The sequence below is a fragment of the Chiloscyllium punctatum genome, chromosome 46, assembly GCF_047496795.1.
Source record: "Chiloscyllium punctatum isolate Juve2018m chromosome 46, sChiPun1.3, whole genome shotgun sequence".
Lineage (NCBI taxonomy): Eukaryota > Metazoa > Chordata > Chondrichthyes > Orectolobiformes > Hemiscylliidae > Chiloscyllium > Chiloscyllium punctatum.
In genome coordinates, this window is record NC_092784.1 from 49,393,874 (window position 1) to 49,415,992 (window position 22,119).

General features: G+C 42.5%; 1 long non-coding RNA gene across 2 annotated transcripts in view; it reads left to right on the forward strand.

Moving 5' to 3' along the window:
• The window catches only part of LOC140468021 (uncharacterized), a 102,453-nt gene extending 81,685 nt beyond the window's left edge, over nt 1-20,768 (forward strand). For both annotated transcript variants that reach the window (XR_011955568.1, XR_011955567.1), the window contains 2 exons: nt 15,522-15,671; nt 18,770-20,768. This is a non-coding gene — a long non-coding RNA (uncharacterized lncRNA). The remainder of the gene's footprint in view (nt 1-15,521; nt 15,672-18,769) is intronic.
• The last annotated feature ends 1,351 nt before the right edge of the window (nt 20,769-22,119 follow it).

Below are 22,119 nucleotides of genomic sequence, written 5' to 3' on the forward strand. Positions count from 1 at the left end.
AGAAATGTACAGCATGGAAACAGACCCTTCGGTCCAACCCGTCCATGCTGACCAGATTTCCCAATCCAATCTAGTCTGATCTGCCAACACCAGCCCAAATTCCTCCAAACCCTTCCTATTCATTATACCCTTCCACATGCCTTTCAAATGTTGCAATTGTACCAGCCTCCGCCACTTCCTCTGGCAGTTCATTCCATCCATGCACCATCCTCTGTGTGAAAAAGTTGCCCCTTAGGTCTCTTTTATATCTTTCTCCTCTCACCCTAAACTTATGCCCTCGAGTTCTGGACTCCCCCACCCCAGGGAAAAGACTTTGTCTATTTATCCAATCCATGCCCCTCAAAATTTTGTAAACCTCTATAAGTTCATGCCTCAGACTCCGACACTTCAGGAAAAACAGCACCAGCCTGTTCAGCCTCTCCCTGTAGCTCAAATCTTCCAACCCTGGCAATACCCTTGTAAATCTTTTCTGAACCCTTTCAAGTTTCACAACATCTTTCCGATAGGAAGGAGATCAGAATTGCACACAATATTCCAACAGTGGCCTAACCAATGACCTGTACAGCTGCAACATTCCCAAGGACCTTACCATTAAGTGTATAAGTCCTGCTAAGATTTGCTTTCGCAAAATGCAGCACATCGCATTTGTCTGTAATTAACTCCATTTGCCACTTCTCAGCCCATTGACCAATCTGATCAAGATCCTGTTGTAATCTGTGGTAACCTTCTTCGCTGTCTACCACACCTCCAATTTTGGAGTCATTTGCAAACTTACTAACCATACCACTTATCGTACCATCTAACTCATTTTGATAAATGACAAAACATAGAGGACACAACATTGATCCTTGTAGCACTCCACTGGTCACAGGCCTCCAGTCTGAAAAACAAGCCTCCACCACTAGCCTCTATCTTCTACCTTCAAGCCAGTTCTGTTACAATGACCTACAGGTCATTCCACTATAGTGGTCACCAGGTCATTCTGCTATAAAGGTCTCCAGATCATTCTGCTTTAATGGTCTCCAGGTCATTCTGCTATAATGGTCGCCAGGCCATTTTGCTATAATGGTCTCCAGGTCATTCTGATACAGGTCTCCAGGTCATTCTGCTATCATGATCTCCAGGTCATTCTGCTACAGGTCTCCAGGTCATTCTGCTATAATGGTCTCCAGGTCATTCTGTATTAATGATCTACAGGTCATTCTGCTATAATAGTCTCCAGGGCATTCTGCTATAATGCTCACCAGGTCATTCTGTTATCATGGTCTCCAGGTCATTCTGCTACAGGTCTCCAGGTCATTCTGCGATAATGGTCGCCAGGCCATTTTGCTTTAATGGTCTCCAGGTCATTCTGCTACAGGTCTCCAGGTCATTCTGCTATAATGGTCTACAGGTCATTCTGCTGTAATGGTCTCCAGGTCATTCTGCTATAATGGTCTACAGGTCATTCTGCTGTAATGGTCTCCAGGTCATTCTACTGTAATGGTCTCCAGGTCATTCTGCTACAGGTTTCCAGGTCATTCTGCTATAATGGTCTCCAGGACATTCTGCTATAATGGTCACCAGGTCATTTTGCTATCATGGTCTCCAGGTCATTCTGCTATAATGGTCTCCAGGTCATTCTGCTACAGGTCTCCAGGTCATTCTGCTGTAATGGTCTCTGGGTCATTCTGCTATCATGGTCTCCAGGCTATTCTGCTATAATGATCTCCAGGTCATTCTGCTACAGGTCTCCAGGTCATTCTGCTGTAATGGTCTACAGGTCATTCTGCTGTAATGGTCTCCAGGTCATTCTGCTATCATTGTCTCCAGGCTATTCTGCTATAATCGTCTCCCGGCCATTCTGTTATAATGGTCTTCCAGTCATTCTGCTATAATGGTCTCCAGGACATTCTGCTATAATGGTCTCCAGGACATTCTGCTATAATGGTCTCCAGGTCATTCTGCTGTCATGGTCTCCACGTCATTTTGCTTTAATGATCTCCAGGTCATTCTGTTATAATGGTCTCCAGGTCATTCTGCTATAATGGTCTGCTGGTCATTGTGTTATAATGGTCTCCAGGTCATTCTGCTACAGGTCTCCAGGTCATTCTGCTATAATGGTCTATAGGTCATTCTGCTAAAATGGTCTCCAGATCATTGTGTTATAATGGTCTCCAGGTCATTCTGATACAGGTCTCCAGGTCATTCTGCTATAAAGGTCTACAGGTCATTCTGTTATAATGGTCTACAGGTCATTCTACTGTAATGGTCTACAGGTCACTCCGATGTCATGGTTTCCAGGCTATTCTGCTATAATGGTCTCCAGGCCATTCTGTCATAATGGTCTCCAGGCCATTCTGTCATAATGGTCTCCAGGCCATTCTGTCATAATGGTCTCCAGGCCATTCTGCTTTAACAGTATACAGGTCATTCTGTTATAATGGTCTCCAGACTATTCTGCTATAATGGTCTCCACGTCATTCTGCTATAATGGTCTCCAGACTATTCTGCTATAATGGTCTCCACGTCATTCTGTTGTAATGGTCTCCAGGTCACTCTGCTGTAATGGTCTCCAGGTCATTCCACTACAGATCTCCAGGTCATTCTGCTATCATGGTCTCTAGGCTATTCTGCTATAAAGGTCTCCAGGTCATTCTGCTATAATGGTCTCCACGTCATTCTGCTGTAATGGTCTCAAGGTCATTCTGCTATAATGATCTCCAGGCTATTCTGCTATAATGATCTCCAGGCTATTCTGCTATAATGGTCTCCAGGCTATTCTGCTATAATGATCTCCAGGCTATTCTGCTATAATGGTCTCCAGGCTATTCTGCTATAATGGTCTCCAGGCCATTCTGCTATAATGGTCTACACGTCACTCTGCTATAATGGTCTCCGGGTCATTCTGCTATAATGGTCTCTAGGCCATTCTGCTAATGTGGTCTCCAGGTCATTGTGTTATAATGGTGTCCAGGTCATTCCACTACAGGTCTCCAGGTCATTCTGCTATCATGGTCTCCACGTAATTCTGTTATAATAGTTTCCAGGTCATTATGCTATAATGGCCTATAGTTCATTCTGCTTAACATGGTCTCTAGGATATTCTGCTATAATGGTCTCCACGTCATTCTGCTGTAATGGTCTCAAGGTCATTCTGCTATGATGATCTCCAGGCCATTCTGCTATCATGGTCTCCAGGCCATTCTGCTATAATGATCTCCAGATCACTCTGTTGTAATGGTCTGCAGGTCACTCTGCTATAATGGTCTCCAGGTCATTCTGCTATAATGATCTCCAGATCACTCTGTTGTAATCGTCTGCAGGTCACTCTGCTATAATGGTCCCCAGGTCATTCTGCTATCCTGGTCTCCTTGCCATTCTGTGATAATGGTCTGTAGGTCATTCTGCTATAATGGTCTCCAGGTCATTCTACTGTAATGGTCTCCAGGTCATTCTGCTATCATTGTCTCCAAACTATTCTGCTATAATGGTCTCCAGGCCATTCTGCTATAATGGTCTACACATCACTCTGCTATAATGGTCTCCGGGTCATTCTGCTATAATGGTCTCTAGGCCATTCTGCTAATGTGGTCTCCAGGTCATTCTGTATTAATGGTCTCCAGGTCATTGTGTTATAATGATGTCCAGGTCATTCCACTACAGGTCTCCAGGTCATTCTGCTATCATGGTCTCCACATAATTCTGCTCTAATGGTCTCCAGGCCATTCTGCTATCATGGTCTACAGTCATTCTACTACAATGGTCTCCCGGCCATTCTGTTATAATGGTCTCCAGGCCATTCTGCTATCATGGTCTACAGTCATTCTACTACAATGGTCTCCCGGCCATTCTGTTATAATGGTCTCCAGGCCATTCTGTTATCATGGTCTCCAGGCCATTCTGCTATCATGGTCTCCAGGTCATTCTGCTGTAATGGCCTCCAGGCCATTCTGCTACAGGTATCCAGGTCATTCTGCTATCATAGTCTCCAGATCATTCTGTTATAATGGTCTCCCGGCCATTCTGTTATCATGGTCTCCAGGCCATTCTGCTATCATGGTCTCCAGGTCATTCTGCTGTAATGGCCTCCAGGCCATTCTGCTACAGGTATCCAGGTCATTCTGCTATCATAGTCTCCAGATCATTCTGTTATAATGGTCTCCAGGTCATTCTGTTATAATGGTCTACAGGTCATTCTGTTATAATGGTCTCCAGGTCACTCTGCTATAATGGTCACCAGGCCATTCTGCTATAATGGTCTCCAGTTCATTCTGTTATGTTGGTCTACAGGTCATTCTGCTATAATGGTCTCCAGGTCACTCTGCTATAATGGTCTCCTGGCCATTCTGCTATCATGGTCTCCAGGTCATTCTGCTATAATGGTCTACAGGTCACTCTGCTATAATGGTCTCCTGGCCATTCTGCTATCATGGTCTCCAGGTCATTCTGCTCTAACCGTCTCCATGTCATTCTGCTACAGGTCTCCAGATCATTCTGCTATCATGGTCTCCTTGCCATTCTGTGATAATGATCTCCAGGCCATTCTGCTATCATGGTCTCCTTGCCATTCTGTGATAATGATCTCCAGGCCATTCTGCTATAATGATCTCCAGATCACTCTGTTGTAATCGTCTGCAGGTCACTCTGCTATAATGGTCCCCAGGTCATTCTGCTATCCTGGTCTCCAGGCTATTCTGCTATAATGCTCACCAGGTCATTCTGCTATAATGGTCTACAGGCCATTTTGCTATCATGGTCTCCAGGTCATTCTGCTTTAATGGTCGCCAGGCCATTCTGCTATCATGGTCTCCTTGCCATTCTGTGATAATGGTCTGCAGGTCATTCTGCTATAATGGTCTCCAGGTCATTCTACTGTAATGGTCTCCAGGTCATTCTGCTATCATTATCTCCAGGTCATTCTGCTATCATTGTCTCCAAACTATTCTGCTATAATGGTCTCCAGGCCATTCTGCTATAATGGTCTACACGTCACTCTGCTATAATGGTCTCCAGGTCACTCTGTATTAATGGTCTCCAGGTCATTGTGTTATAATGGTGTCCAGGTCATTCCACTACAGGTCTCCAGGTCATTCTGCTATAATGGTCTCCACGTAATTCTGTTATAATAGTTTCCAGGTCATTATGCTATAATGGCCTATAGTTCATTCTGCTCTAATGGTCTCCAGACCATTCTGCTATCATGGTCTACAGTCATTCTACTACAATGGTCTCCCGGCCATTCTGTTATAATGGTCTCCAGGTCATTCTGCTGTAATGGCCTCCAGGCCATTCTGCTACAGGTATCCAGGTCATTCTGCTATCATAGTCTCCAGATCATTCTGTTATAATGGTCTCCAGGTCATTCTGTTATAATAGTCTCCAGGTCATTCTGCTCTAACCGTCTCCATGTCATTCTGCTACAGGTCTCCAGATCATTCTGCTATCATGGTCTTCAGGTCACTCTGCTATAATGGTCTCCTGGCCATTCTGCTATAATGGTCTCCAGTTCATTCTGTTATGTTGGTCTACAGGTCATTCTGCTATAATGGTCTCCAGGTCATTCTGTTATATTGGTCTACAGGTCATTCTGCTATAATGGTCTCCACGTCATTCTGCTCTAATAGTCTCCAGGTCATTCTGCTACAGGTCTCCAGATCATTCTGCTATAATGGTCACCAGGTCATTCTGCTATAATGGATTCCAGGTCATTCTGCTACAGGTCACCAGGCCATTCTGCTATAATGGTCCACAGGTCATTCTGTTATAATGTGTGTTTCGTTAATACAAATTCCTTATCGTACGACTGATGAATTGAGGATGCAGTTTCTAAGGCACAACTTTAAAATGTGTGTTGTCTGAAACCCAATTTCATCACCAAAATGATAAGCGCTGTTTCTAAAGCACGATTTTTCTATAATGTGTGGTTGCACACGAACAATGAGAGACAGTTGAGCTGCACTTAATATGGATGATCCGGTAACTCTCCTGCTGTTACTGCCTGCCCCAGGCATATTGAAAGGATTTTCAAATTAATTACCAACTGACACACCTTCATGGTCGTCCAATCCTGAGGTAGGACTTGTACTTTGAGTTCCTGGTCCAGAGTTAGGGACATCTCCATTGTACCAAAATACCTCCAATTTTGCCTTCCAAAATGATTCCACTGCACAACAAATCTTGTGAGCTGAAGCTCAGAATCTAGCATATCTATAATGTTAAATTCTGGTCAAGAAGATTAGAATATGAACAGTGGAAATCAGGTTTTAGGCTCAGACTTTACATTTCAAATCCAAGCCCAGAAACCCGAATACAGAATAATAGCATCTGGTTTCTAGCGGAAGTGCTACAGGGTGGTTAGATAGTGGCATAAGCATAAGGGAGCATAGGTTGGCATGGGCTAGAGGGGCCCTAGAAGTAGATAGTTGTTATGAGGCCAGCTAAAGTGTATGAATAACCATGGAGATAAGGTAGGTAGCAAAGGATGGCATGGAGAGTTTGAGGGAAATGAGGTATTATGGCCATAGGTTTGCATGTAGAGTTTGAGGGACCAGGGGGTATTATGGCCATAGGTTGGCATGGAGGCCATGAGGAACCAATGGGATGGATCGGGGCAGGAAGTAGCTGAGAGGACATGAGGGGCTGTGGGGAAAGAGTCGGAAGCAAGTGGCAGCACAGGTTGGGCGAGGTGGGTCACATGGATCATGTGAGGGGTGATAGTGCTGTTTGAATGAAAACTCAGGACACTGCGGTTGTGGTTCTATTTTTATTAGTGAGTTTAAATGACCATCCTCCCTTGAGGGAGGCTGTCACTGACAAAATCAGGACTGACTCTGTACTGGATTGGCTGCCTTATCTTTTCAACTCAATTACCTAATGCCACAACTCATTGACACAGAAAGAAATCTTCAGTTAGCTAGTTAACCGGCAGTTTAGCTAGAAACGTTGAACACTTGAACACAGCCTCTTAAGTAAACAACTCATGAGATGTCAGGAGATGAAGAAGACCATATCTTCAAAAGACTCGCTGTCATTTTAACCTTTATTGGAACAGATCTCTTTTATGCATTCATCCTCCATTGATAACAGAATTGAGTCTTGCTATTTATCTTTCTCTCTCTGCTAGTTACTTGGTCTGTTTTCTTAAGTTCAAAAGTTTTTGTCAGCTGATAATACGATGGTGATGACAATATGGCTTCTGGAAACTTGGTGAATGACAGAGTATCTCCCTAAGCAATGAGTTTGAAGGATTAAGAAAGAAATGGAGGAATGATATGTAAATAAGGACAAATTAGATCATGCATATTAATATTAAAGCAGCTCGAGCAAGAGAAATAATGAGAGAGAAAAATACTGAATGAAATGAAAGTCAAAAAAGACTTTTATTAAAATTTGACATTTTTAAAATCTCTAATCATTGCTACATCCAGGAAATGAGATTGAACATTTTAAATTATTCCCATTCTGGCTAAAACCAGTTAATTGATTGTGTGTGCTGATTTTAAGAGCAAATTAATGTACAAATTCTTATAAACTATGAGGAGGCTAAAAATGTTTATCATTTATGCAAAACAAATTTGTAAATTAATCTGCAAATTCTGGAGCTCACAGCGTAACTCTTTTTTTTCCCACAAGTTTACAAAAGAAAACTAAAAAAAAGACCCAAGTATAAACATTGATATACAGTTAAATCTTAAATAAATGATAACCAAAATCTATCAAACAAGAAAACAGAAATACCAAGAAAAAAAAGACAAAACTCAACTAACTACTCATCTAACTTACAACGAACCAGAGTGTGTCATTAAAATTCTTACATTATTCAAGAGAAAAAAAATCCAATGGATAACACATAAATTGAGCGGTGATATACTTCCTCAGACTGTGTTAACATCAGATCACAACAAACCCGTATTTATCCAAAACATCCCAAGTATAGAGCATATAAAATTCACAAAAATAAAAGCTCTTTAGTACATTCAGATCAATATAATAAAAAAACCCATTTCTAAATAGTAAAAAAAAGTATAAAACGTATTTAAATGGAGATCTTCCCCCTTATTCACAGGGGGCATCACTTCCTTTCCAAAAAACCTATCATAACCTCTCCCAACCGGTGCCCCACCCTTGACCCAGGCACCCCACGATAGGATAAAGAAAATTCAAGTATACTACTGAATTAGAACTAACAGTGAATACCCTATCCCCCACCCCCACCCCTCCCACCCCCACATCAACACCTGGATATATTTGGTAATGGTAATACCATATATGAACATATATGACTATAAAATTACAGTCTCAGCAAATAATAATTAAATATATTAATACAAAATAACAGGGGAAAACAACCCCGCTCCCAAGGACAAAGATAAAATAAGGTAGCCACCTTCCCCCCATCTACATTAACTAGACCTCCTGGCCTATATAAGGAAATCACTAAGTAAAGGCTGAATAAATAAGTCCTTCTTCCCAACCCCTGGAGATAATATTAAACAGTAAGATAATGAAAGGAAAGAAAAGGGGGGGTAGACCGGGGTGGGGGTAGGGCAAAACAACATCAATTAACTCATATAGTTTGTCTAAGAGAGTCCAAAAGTTCCTTGGCCTTCTCCGGTGATCCGAAGTTATACACGGACCCTTCATGGCTAAAGCGTAGTATAGCTGGGTAGCGCAAGGAGTATTGAATGTTTAAATCCTTTAAACGCTTCTTTGCTTCATCAAAAGCCTTCCTCTTTCGAACCAAAGCTGGGGAAAAGTCCTGAAATAACATAATCCTGGATCCTTTATGAGTCATGGCTTGTGGATCTTTCCCAAGATTTCTGGAGGCTTCCAAAAGCATCTGCCTCACCTTATAGCTCTGCAGCCGGAACAGGACCAGGCCGAGGCGCTGGTTCGAGCCGGGCCTGCGTATTGCGACCCGGTAGGCCCATTCTACCCTTACCTGGCCTGATCCAGCCTCCAGCTTCAATAACTGCAGAAGCCACTGTTCAAGGAACCTTGTAAGCTGGCCGCCTTCTTCCCGTTCGGGAAGGCCCAGCAAACCAATATTTTTTCGACGACCTCGAAACTCGAGGTTGTCAATGTGATTCCCTAAGGTCCGGACTTGCTCTTCAAGAGTCCGGACCCGATCCACGGCTGATTCTGCAATGGCTTCGGAGGTCGCAACCTTTAGCTCCGCCCCTCTGACTCGGCATTCAATTTCTTCGATGTCTTGGCCGTGCTTTTGTAGCGCGGCCGAGAGTGAATTCCATCGACTTCAGGACTCTTCAATGAAAGCATCGATCTTTGCATCGAGTTTGGAGATTATTTCAGCGAGGCTCGCCACCGTAGGTAAGTCCCCCAGGGTGGCTGCGAACACCTCTGCTGCAGCTGGGGAGGGTGGAGGAGGGGCTGCTGACTGCTGAGAACTACAGGCTCTATTCCCCCCTAGTCATTTTTACAGGAGACTGAACTGTATAAATTTAGTACTAAACCACTAATTACATTAAATAAAAACTATTTTTAGTTGATTTGGTGAGTGTGGTGGGGGAGGGTGGCCCACTTTGCCTAGGTCTTGGGAGGAGCACTATAGACTCAGACTTGCTGAGTCGCCGCCATCTTGGATCCCACAGCGTAACTCTTAATCCCGGGAATAAATTGGCTGAGTTGGACATTGATTGCAGCATGTGTTGATAAAATAACACATGAGGTGTCAACTGCAACAAGTTTCCCTCCACAAGTGCTTTACTCTGAGCTCTGCAATGGTAAGTGATGATTGGGAGGGGCAGAGGAAACACTACAAAGACATCCTGAGAGTCTCTTGAGATAAATGCAACATCCCCAACATGGGAATCGCTTGCCCTAGAATACACAAACACTAGAAAAGAAGCATCCATGAAGGAACCAAACACTTTGAATGTCACCAGGTGGAGCACGTGGAGGTCAAATGCAAGCAGAATAAAGAAAGGGCATATCTGAAAATGTTTCACTCCCCTGCCTTCTCAAACACCACCACTTGCCCCTCCTGGGACAGAGTCTGAGGTGCCAGGATTGCACGATTCAGCCACCATGAAAGCCATACCCCTCTGGAGTGGGACCCAGAGAGAGAAGAAGAACAGTAATCTGACTTGTAAATGCTTACAATATCTGACAATTTAGAGCAGGATGTGAGTATTGTAGATATTCTGAGATGAAACAATGGGAAGTATTGCTCCCAGTGTTGTAAATTAGATTAGATTCCCTACAGTGTGGAAATAAGCCCTTCGGCCCAACTGACCCTCCAAAGACTAACCCACCCAAGAGCCATTTCCTTCTGACTAATGCACCTATCATGATGGGTAACTTAGCTTGGCTAATTCACCTGACCTGCAGGTCTTTGGACTGTAGGAGGAAACCCACACAGACATAGCGAGAATGTTCAAATGCCACACAGGCAGTCACCAAGGCTGGAATTGAACCTGGGACCCTAGGTGCTGTGAGGCAGCAGTGCTAACAACTGAGCCACAGTGCCGCCCTTAAATTGTCTGTATGTATGGCTTGTAGCCCCATGCTTTGTCAATCTTTATGATTCCTGATGTCTTTGTATGCCTAAGTGGCATTCTTACAATGAATTGAATCTTAACCCTGAGGTGTCCTCAGGTGGAAAGACATTGCTTCAGAAGATGAACTGATAGCCTACTTTCCCAGACCTCTTTTAGAAACAAGGAAATATTACTTCCCATTAAATTGGAACTAAATCCCAGAAAATAAATTTATTTTCGAGGCAAAATTCCAAAAAGGAAACTAGGTTTTAGCCATGAGATTCCATTTTTGTAATTAAACAGGAAATGAGATTCTCTGTCAAAGTACGCACTTTTGTTACTTGTTTCCGTCTGATAATAATATCTTTCGGATGTAACAAAACTGAGGATCTAAAAGCCAGAAGGCTTTCATCTAAGCTATGCATTATTATTTTTAGTGTGATGTTTATGTTCATCAAGATCAATGCTGTAGAATTGTCAAGCACTTCCAGGTCAGATCTATCACCTTGAAATACTATTTTCACCAAAACCCTTGTCATGACATGAATAAAAAAATTGTGCAAAGTTAAACAGCTCTGGCTCCTGACCTACGCCAAATCCTTACTTTTGCTGATACACATCAACTTCCTACCATCACTCCATCACAATTATAATCCTCATCTTCATCAACAAACCTTTCCATAACATTACTCCACCCTTTCCTTTATGGTTGCACCTCCTCCCCGGCCCTGTAGTCCTCTGATTTCTCCACACCCTTCCGATCTCCCTCCCTCCTCAATGTCTCCAATATTACAGATAGAGTTCAGTGTTACTCTTTCTGATGTGCTTAAACTCCACACGTATTCTATTTCCTTCCCACATCTATGTTCTTTTGAACCTCAGGGAGTTTTACTTTCACAGGACAAAGGCAGCCGCTTAATTTGAAAAAAAGTCAGTTCACTACTTTTACCATAAATTGAACCCAACTCCCAGATAACATTACTGATGTTACCAGGCTCAGTCAGCTGCCTGGGCAATATGCTGCCAGCATTCACCAGCCTCATTGTCCTTCAGGCTTCCTCTTTATTTCCGTAAAACAGTCAAGCTGTTGAAATAACGTCCTGGAGTCAGACAGCCTGTGTGCAAAACCATTCCTAGATAATCAGTCCTGTAGCTAGGTTCTGCGCTTCTAGAATAGTTCTGTTCTTTATTTTAGATCAGATCCTTGTTTAAGCATCAGTCTCATACCTACAAGATCATCTACCTGGCCTAACATTGAGTCTAGATCAGAGTGGTGCTGGAAAAGCACAGCAGGTCAGGCAGCATCTGAGGAGCAGGAAAATCGACGTTTCGGGCAAAAGCCCTTCATCAGCAGTCCTCACTTTTGCCTGGTCTAACATTGATGTAAGTCTTTAGAAATTATAGAACCCCTACAGCAGGCCATTCAGCCCATCGACTCCACCACAACTTTCTGAAGAGGAATACACCAAGACTCACCTTGCGCCCCCCCCTACTCTGTTCCTGTAATCCTACACTCCCCAAGGCTAACGCACTGTGGACTGTGGGAGGAAACCCATGCAGTCTCCACACAGACAGTCACCCCAGGGTGGAATCGAACCCAGGTCTCTGCCACTGTGAGGCAGCATTGCTAACCACTGAGCCCCCGTGTTGCCCAAAGTGGCTGTGAATGGCAAAGATTGATTGAACTTGTTAACACCATGAAAACTGCACGTGAGGACCTAGTTTCTTTCCAGTAGTGTCTGTGTTCAACAATTTGAACATAAGCCAGCATTTCAGATGCCAAAATCTCCACAGTTCCTTCACTGTGGAAGCTTGCAGAAATGTTGTTTTTCAACTTGGCAGAAACGTGTGTAAAATCGTTTGCTGTGTTTCCCGCATTACAACACCATTCCATTGGCTGCCAAGTGAGTTGAGACATCTGGTGGTCATATAAATGAAAGTCTTTCTTTTTGTATATGGGACCTGTGAAGTGGTCAACTTGGAACTGTTTCAAGAACGTTTCAGGTTTGTCTTTGACTATCATTTGGGGCAACAGCAAGGTAAATACATTAAAAGACATTTCAACATCCCTGGGGCAAGAAGGGTGAGAAAATTGATTATCCAGTGAAAGTGGCCCCATCTTGTTCACCAAAGTCCTTGAGGGAAAGAAACTGCCGTCCTTATGCAGTCTGGCCTGGCCTACAAGTGACTTCAGACCCATAGCAAAGGGGTTGACTTTTAAATGCAATTGAGCAGTTAGGGTCAGACAATAAATGCTGCAGTAGCCAAGAGACACCCTCATCCTGCAAGTGAATAAAACAAAAACTGAAGGTGGGATTAAACTTGAACATAAAACCCTCACCTACCAAATAGACTGCCTATGTACAGGTTGATACACAATATTATTTCACACGGTTGAGCCCCTGTTTAAGAAGGGAGGGAGGCAGAAGATGGAAAACAGTAGGCCAGTTAGCCTGACCTTGGTCATTGGTAAGGTTTTAAAGCTTATTATTAGGGATGAGATTGTGGAGGACTTGGAAGTGCATGGTAAAATCGGGGTCAGTCAGCACAGCTTTGTCAAGGGAAGATCATGCCTGGTAAATTTGTTAGGATTCTTTGTAATGAGCAAGTTAGACAAAGGAAAGCCAGTCGACATGATCTATTTGAATTTCCAGAAGGCTTTTGACAAGGTGTCAAAGAGGAGGCTGCGAAGTAAGACAAGAGCCCAAAGTGTTACTGGCAAGATACTGGCAAGGACAGAAGACTGGTTGACTGGAAGAAAGCCGAGAGTAGGATAAAGGGAACTTTTTTCAGAATGGCAACCAGTGACAAGTGGAGTTCCACAGGGGTCCATGTTGGGACCACACTATTCACTTTATACATTAATGATCTGGACAAAGCAACTGAGGGTATTGTTGCTATGTTTGCAGATGACACAAAGATAGGCAGAGGGACAAAATAAGAAGTGATAGTGATAAGAAGCAGGGAGGCTGCAGAAGGACTTGGAGAGGCTAGGACATTGAGCAAAAATGTGACCGACAGAATGCAATGTGGGAAACTGTGAGGTAATGCACTTAGAGCCACGGAGTCACAGAGATGTACAACAAGGAAACAGACCTTTCAGTTCAATTCATCCATGCCAACCAAATATCCTGAATTATCTAGTCCCATTTGCCAGCGTTTGGCCCATATCCCTCTAAACCCTTCCTATTCATATACCCATCCAGGAACTTTCAAATGCTATAATTGTACCAGCCTCCACCATCTTCCTCTGGCAGCTCATTCCATGCATGCACCACCCTTTGCGTGAAAAGTTGCCCCTTAGGTCCCTTTGAAATATTTCCCCTCTCACCTAAACCTATTCCCTCTAGTTTTGGACTCCCTTGCCCTGGGCAAAAGACCTTGACTATTTACCCTATCCATGCCTCTTATGATTTTATAAACCTCTGTAAGGTCAACCTTTAGCCTCCAATGCTCCAGGGAAAACAGCCCCAGCCTGTTCAGCCTCTCCCTATAGCTTAAACCCTCCAACCCTGGCAACATCCTTGTAAATCTTCTTTGAACCATTTCAAATTTCACAACATCCTTCCGATAGGAGGGAGACCATAATTGAACACGGTATTCCAAAAAAGGCCTAACCAATGTGCTGCACAGTGGCACATGACCTCCCAACTCCTATATTCAATGCCCTGACCAATGCAGACAAGTGTATCAAATGCTGCCTTCACTATCCTATCTAACTGCAATTCCACTTTCAAGGAACTATGAACATGCACTCGAAGGTCTCTGTTCAGCAACACTCTCCAGGACCCTACCATTGAGTATATAAGTCCTGCTCTGATTTGCATTTCCAAAATGCCACACCTCATTTATTTAGATTAAACTGTACCTGCCATTCCTTGGTAATTCAGGCCATCTGATCATTGTACTCTGAGATAACTTTCTTGGCTGTCCGCTACACCTCCAATTTTGATGCCATCTGCAAACTTATTAACCATACCTCCTATAATCACATCCAAATCATTTATATAAGCAACAAAAAGCAGTGAACCCACCACCGGTCACAGGTCTTCAGTCCAACAACAACCCTCTATCACTTTCATAGAAATTCACAAAGATGATCCTGGGGATGAAGTGCATGTCATATGAAGAGAGTTTGAGGACTCTGGGTCTGTACTCAGTGGAGTTTAGAAGAACGAGAGGGGGGGATCTCATCAAAACTTGTACTGTACTGAAACTCAGAACACTGAGAAATCTGGATAGAGTGGATGCTGAGAAGATGTTTCTTCCAGTAGGAGGGACTCAGAGACCTGAGGGCACAGCCTCAAAGTGAAGGGACAACCCTTTAGAGCTGAGATGAGGAGGAATTTCTTCAGCCAGGGAGGGGGTGGTGAATCTGTGGAACTGATTCTTCCTGACAATACAGCAGAGGTCTCAAGTGTCATAGCAACTTTAATCAGTTACTGTAATGCATCTTTTAAGTGTCTTGCATTCTCAGTGTGCCAGTTGGGGGGTTGGAGTAGAAATTGCATCTATAGTCTCCAATGAAACAAGCCATCTGTTCTAGATGGTGGCAGTCTACTGTTGCACTATCCAAGTGAGCAGTGAGCGTTCCGTCACATCTCTGACTTGAGGCTGTCAAGGGTTTTGGGAGGCCTTTGGAAATTTTCAGATAACATGAAAATTAACTCTGTTATCATTGGTTGGTTGGCAGACAGAAAAGTGATGATTGATGGAAGGATTAGAGGACAAACCTTTCACCCAGAGGATATGGTGGCTGCAATTCACTGCCTGGTTTGGTGGTGGAAGCAGTAACACTCAATCACTGAAAAAGTACTGAGATTTGTATCTGGAGTGCTGTAATCTGCCAGGCTTTGGGCCAGGTGCTGGAAGATGAGAATAGAATGAGCGCCTAGTTTTTCCTTCAGCCAGTACAGGACTCAACGGGCTGAATGGCCTTCTGTATTCAATCTTAGGACTTGGGTGTTGCTGGCTGGCCAGCATCTATTGTCTGTCCCTAGCTGCACTTTCCTGTCTCATAATTTTCCTTTGGTATTACAGATGAGTCATCAGCCACAGAATATCTCGCGTTTGAGTGGAGCTATGCTGTCAGTATGGCAGTGTTATGGACCAGACCAAAACCCCTCAAAATATTCAGAAGATAGTCAAGACTCTAACTACTACATATTTTCAATTCGATTCAGGACTGAGGTAAGGAAGAATTTCTTTATTCAGAGATTTGTGAACCTGTGGAATTCTCTCCCACAGGACACTGTTGAGATTGGTTCATGGCTCTTGCAACTCAAGGGATGAAGGCGTATGGAGAGAAAGTGGGAATGGGATACTGAGATTGCATGATCAGTCATGATCATATTGAATAATGGTGCAGACCCGAAGGGCTGAATGGCCTACTCCTGCACGAGTTTCCTGCATTTCTATGTAAATGTAAGACATTGCATGCCAGATGCAATCTAATTGATTATACCACCAGATTTAAAGCAAAACACTCTTCATTCAACCACTACAGTTAAAATATGACAAACCAAAAGAAAGAAAGAATTGGAATAGCTTAACTCTATTGGAACACTTAACCGAATAGCAGATACAATAACTATTACTAATTAACTGTTCCAATGGAATAACATTCCATAAACACAGCCTTTGGCAAAAGACAAATTGAGAAAACAGGTTGTCTCACATGCAACTCCAGCAGCAGGAAGGAACTTCCAGCTTTTGTTTGTAACCAAGACAGGGGAAACATAACCTCTAATTCTTTAAGACCTCAACAAAAACTGCTGAAAGCCCAAACTAAAAATTTTGGTTATGTGAGAGCTTGACCACACCCATTCAGGCTGCTTCTATTGTTCCGTTTAAAACAAAAACCATGACCTCACACGTCGCTTACTTTAGTGGCTCTGAGTACACTGCTCACTACCCCTGCCTTAAAACATCCCTTCAAAAAGAAAACACAGGACAAAATAAACTCTTAAAGCCACAACAGTGTACTCAGCTTTTCCCAATGTTTAAAATCACAACACCAGGTTATAGCCCAACAGATTTATTTGGAAGTACAAGCTTTCGGACCGCTGTTCCTTTGTCAGGTAGCTATTGGGGCAGGATGGTGGGACACAGAATTTATAGTCAAAAAGCACAGCAAGTCAGGCAGTATCTGAGGAGCAGGACAATCCACGTTTCGTCAGGAATTTATAGGAAAAGATCAAAGTGTCAAACAACTGATGTGAAGTATTGAACAAACCTAGATTGCTGTTTAGTCTTTAATCATTTAGAATGGGGATTTGGGTTTCCAGTGATTAATATGTAAATCCCAGAACTTCTTTCAAGTCACAGTCCTGAGATAACTTAAGGTTTTATATTAAAAAAGGTAACATCTCAGCTCAGACAATGCATTAAAGGTGTGAGGTGAGAGTCTGCATCCCAATCTTGAATCACACACTCACACACACTCTCACTCTCTGTCGCCCCGCGGGCACCACCACCCACCTCCCCCCCCCCCCCCCCCCCCACACACACACACACACACACGTCTATGGGGTGAACTTACATTTGCAGATTTGTATTTGCAGATGCATTCCATTTTGTTCAAAAAGCACACAATCTGCAGGCAGTCAGTCCATGTGACATTTTATAGTTCCTACTTTGGAAATAGAACCACTCTGACTCAAGGTTGGGATGCAGACATACTCTAACCTTACATCTTTAATGCATTGTCTGCAATACTTCTCATGTCGTATGACACTCTGTGACATTTTGATCTTTTACAATAAATTCTGTGTCCCACGATCCTGTCCCAATAGCTACCTGACAAAGGAGCAGCGCTCCAAAAGCTTGTACTTCCAAATAAACTTGTTGGACTATAACCTGGTGTTGTGTGATTTTTAACTTTGTACACCCCAGTCCAATGCCGGCACCTCCATAACATGACTCCCAACATTGTCCTGCTTAGCCGTCAAATCCTGAGATGGAATTTAAACACAGTCATTCCCAACCTTGTCAAACACTCACTGATATTCGTAAATTTGAAAGGTGAGAAGAGGTAGATGCGATTTGTATTGTTTTAGCTGGTTATCAGTGGCATGTGGTAGGTTTACCTCACAATTATCAATCTGTCTCCCACAATTACCTCACAATTATCAGGCCTAGACTGGAAAATCTCCAGGTCATAGAGTCATAGAGTCATAGAGATATATAGCATGGAAACAGACCCTTCGGTCCAACCCGTCCATGCCGATTACGGGGTCTATAATACAATCTCAATAAGTTGATCATCCCTTTCTTATTTCTCAGTTCCATCCAAATAACCTCCCTGGAATATCCTCCCTCAGCACAGTTGTAATGCTATCCCTTATCGAAAATGTCAATTCCCCATCATCTCTTGCCTCCCTTTCTAGCCTTCCTGTAGCATTTGTATCCTGGGACATTAAGCTGCCAGTCCTGCCCATCCCTGAGCCATGTTTCTGTGATTGCTGTGATATCCCAGTCCCATGTTCCTAGCCATGTCCTGAGTTCCTCTGCCTTCCCTGTTAGGCCCCTTGCATTGAAATAAATGCAGTTTAATTTATTAGTCCTACCTTGTCCCTGCCTGCCCTGACTGTTTGACTCGCTTCTGATCTCAACTGTACTAGTCTCAGATTGATCTCTTTCCTCACTATCTCCCTGGGTCCCACCTACAACCCCCAACCCCCACCACCACCACCCCCGCCACCTCCCCCCACATTACTAGTTTAAAACATCCTGAGCAGCTCTAGCAAATATCCCTGCAAGTATATTAGTCTCCTTCCAATTTAGGTGCAATCCGTCCTTCTTATACAGGTCACTTCTACCCTAAAACAGCTTCCAATGACCCAAAAATGTAAATCCTCCTCCCATACACCAGCTCCTCAGCCATGCATTCATCTGCTCTATCCTCCTATTCCTGCCCTCACTAGCTCGTAGCACCAGGAGTATTCCGGATATTATTACTCTTGAGGACCTCCTCTTTAAATTCCTGCCTAACTCTATGTAATCGCCTTTCAGAATCTCAACCTTTTCCCTTCCTATGTCGTTGGTTCCAATGTGGACAATGACCTCCTGCTGGCCCCTCTCCCCCATGAGAACATTCTGCACCCTCTCTGAGACATCCTTAATCCTGGCACCAGGGAAGCAACACACCATTCTGATTTTTAGATGCTGGCCCTTGTGAGTTATCACAATTCACATAGTAAATGAAGTAAGTCCAATTGCAATAATTGTCTGAACAAAACAAATCATGATTGCTTTATTAAAGTGTATCTTGTTTTTTCTTCATTTAGAACATGGTTGAGAGTTTTTCTGCTCTTCCTTCATCTTCAATATTTCATACCCCATGAATGTAAATTCCACAGTCGAAGCGATTGGAGAGATGAAGATAATTTTTCCGCGCCATAACTGAAATGCGCATGGTCATCACCTCAAGACTTAACATGCAAATGTATTTAGCCGTAAAGAAGGTGAACGATAGGTTCCTTACAGGTTTTTCAATGTATGTAGATTTAAAGATATGTCACTCATGCAATGATCATAGCTACTTTGTAACCAATGACTCAGATAAAATTGCTTAAACAGGCGAAACATTTCTGATATAAATTCCATCTCAAAAAAGTGGCAAGCTTTGAGACTCTTTAATGATAAGTACAGTAATAACGCAATAATGTGGATCATTGCCATGATATAATCTGCATTTGACAACTCAGAGATATAAACATACAAATTGAAGTTTCAAAATAAATAGGACGTCGAGAGGGTTGCACAGAAACAACGGGCAAAAAGTGCAGATTAACATTCTTGAAAACGAATTGATTTGCTCCAAGAAAATTTGTTGTTTTATTAACTGTCAAATGAAAAACACTCTAATGTGTTCCCTGATAGGAATAGCTAATTGCTACTCACAGTAAGAAAAAGTCAATTGTGTGCCATTTTTAAATTGTCATAGCTTAAACTGTCTTTGTTGTCAATTTATATCTCCATTCCAAATTTTACTTCATCAAGTGTCAATACATCCATAACCTTTGGTATCATTCAGAAGATATGGTGTTTTTAAAAATTCATTCATGGGATTAGGACGTCACTGGCTGAGACAGTACCTGTTGTCCATCCTTAATTGCCTGGTGGGGGTCAGGTAAGAGTCAGCCACATTACTGTGGGTCTGAAGCAACATATAGGCCAGGCCAAGTGAGGATGACAGATTTTCTTCCCTGAAGGACATTAGTGAACCAGATGTTTTTTTTTCCCAACATCACCAATGGATTCATGGTCATCATTAGCCTTTTAATTCCAGATTTTTAAAAATTAGTTTCAAATTTCGCTATCTGCCATAGCAGATATTCAAACCCTGATCCCCAGAACATTGCCTGGGTCTCTGGATTAATAATCCAGTGATAATACCACTAGGCCATCGCCTCCCCCTCATCGAGATCAATATTATGGATCTAAATGTAAAATTGATTAAAGGTAAAGTTGCTAACTCACCGGCCATCCAGTTAACTGAATTAACTAACTCGATGATGATTAAGATATCTGAATTAAGGGACTGTGACTCTCCTTCAGACACGGCAAAGATCGTTCGATTTCTGGACTAATAGTTTTTAAAACGATTTTGGGAGGATGAGTGGGGTTAGCTGCACTGCCTAAACACAAAAACCTCTGCTTAACTTTAGAAAATACCCAAGAGATCCCACAGACCACATGAGTACTTCTTGAATTCAGTTTGAGGTACTGTGATATACTCTGTCTGACAGGACAGTGGAAGAGTTCCCCACAGTGATCTTCCAACAACTGGACTTAAAGTGAGATCAGAACCTCACTTCTAAGTTGCACTGTTACGTTGATGTTGTGGCAAAGTAAAACTGTGCTCTATGATGACATTGTGATGAATTCCTATTGTTCCATTAGCTGCATCTACATTACAGAGGAAGAAAACTAAGGCATTTAAAATGTATTAAAATATTAAGATGTTCTGAATAGTAAAACTTCAAAAAATCAAAAACAGAGAAGGTCACCAGCTTCTTTGCTTTATTACCCTAAATTTCCTATTCTGGTATTTTGAACTTCTCTCATGTATTTACTACTTTGGATGTTCTTTCAGGCATATGTTTAACATTAACAAAAATGCAGAAAGCAGCAGTCTATTTTACTTTGATCTGTCCCTTGGTTAATGGTGTGTTTTCTGTTTTACTCATTGTGTTAATATGAAAAAACAATTTTTTTTCAGAACTGTAATGAAAGAGGTAGCGCCATGAAAGCTCTTTCAAGCAATAAACATGTGATAACTAATCTTGGAACTGTCTGTTTCAATTTTTAACATCTTTAACCTTATTAAACAGATCTTCATTTTTGTAGGTGCCAACTACAACTCAGCAGTATCATTTTTGTCATGTTTCTTACAAAATTGTGGATTCAAGCTTCACTCCAGGAATTTATCACATAATCTTGGCTGATATTCCAAAGGGAATGCTGTGCTGTCTTTTAGATGAGACATGAAATAGGGGCCCTTTTATAGCGAAAGACGTAAGAAAAAGAGCTGAGAGCAGAAATGTGAAAATAGTTGTTATTTGGGTGAAGTGTTAGTAAGACTAGACTGTTTGAAAGTCTGCACTGAACATATGCTTTTTTGGTCCTAAACGTTGATTATCATCATTTGTAGGATATGCTAAACAGACACTTTGCTGATTTAAATACTGATAGCGCAGTTTTTGTCAAATAGTTTTTTTAAAAGTATCAGTCTGTTTGGATGTGTTATGACACACCTTTTTAGCCATCAAATCCTGAGGTGGAACTTAAACTCTAGAGTTTCCATCCCAAAGGTATGGATACAACAAAATCCTTTGAAAATCAGCTGTGCAAAGCTGTAAAATAAAACCTCTTTTCAGTGTAATTGAGAATGGAAACAGCAGTATAGATGGGCTCTTCTCACCTATCCTGCTGAAAGTGTAGAGTAGCTGCCACACAAAGCACAGTCCAGGATTGTTCAGAGATCTAGTGAGAGACTGCACAATACAGAGGACATCCAGAGACTGAAGAATGTCCTGTTCCCGTGAGGAAATATAAGCTGTTTCAGTTAGAGTCATAGAGTCATAGAGGTGCACTGCACGGAATCAGACCCTTCGGTCCAACACCTCCATGCCGACCAGGAATCCCAATCCAATCCCAAGCCAATCTAGTCTCACCTGCCAGCAACCAGCCCATATGCCTCCAAATCCTTTCTATTCATATACCCATCCAGATGCCTTTTAAATCTTATAATTGTACCAGCCTCCACCACTTCCCCTGGTAGCTCATTCAGGGGAAAAGCTGTGTGGAAAAGTTGCCCCTTAGGTCCCTAAACCTCTAATTCTGGACTCCCTTGTCCCAGGGAAAAGACCTTGCCTATTTATCCTATCCATGCCCCTCATAATTTTGTAAACCTCTATAAGGTCACCCTTCAGCCTTCCATGCCCCAGCTGATTCAGTCTCTCCCTATAGCTCAAACCCTCCAACTCTGGCAACATCCTTGTAAATCTTTTCTGAATCTTTCAAGTTTCCCAACATCCCTCTGATAGGAAGGAGACCAGAATTGCACACAATATTCCAAAAGTGGCCTAACCTATGTCCTGTAGAGCCACAACATGACCTCCCAACTCCTGTA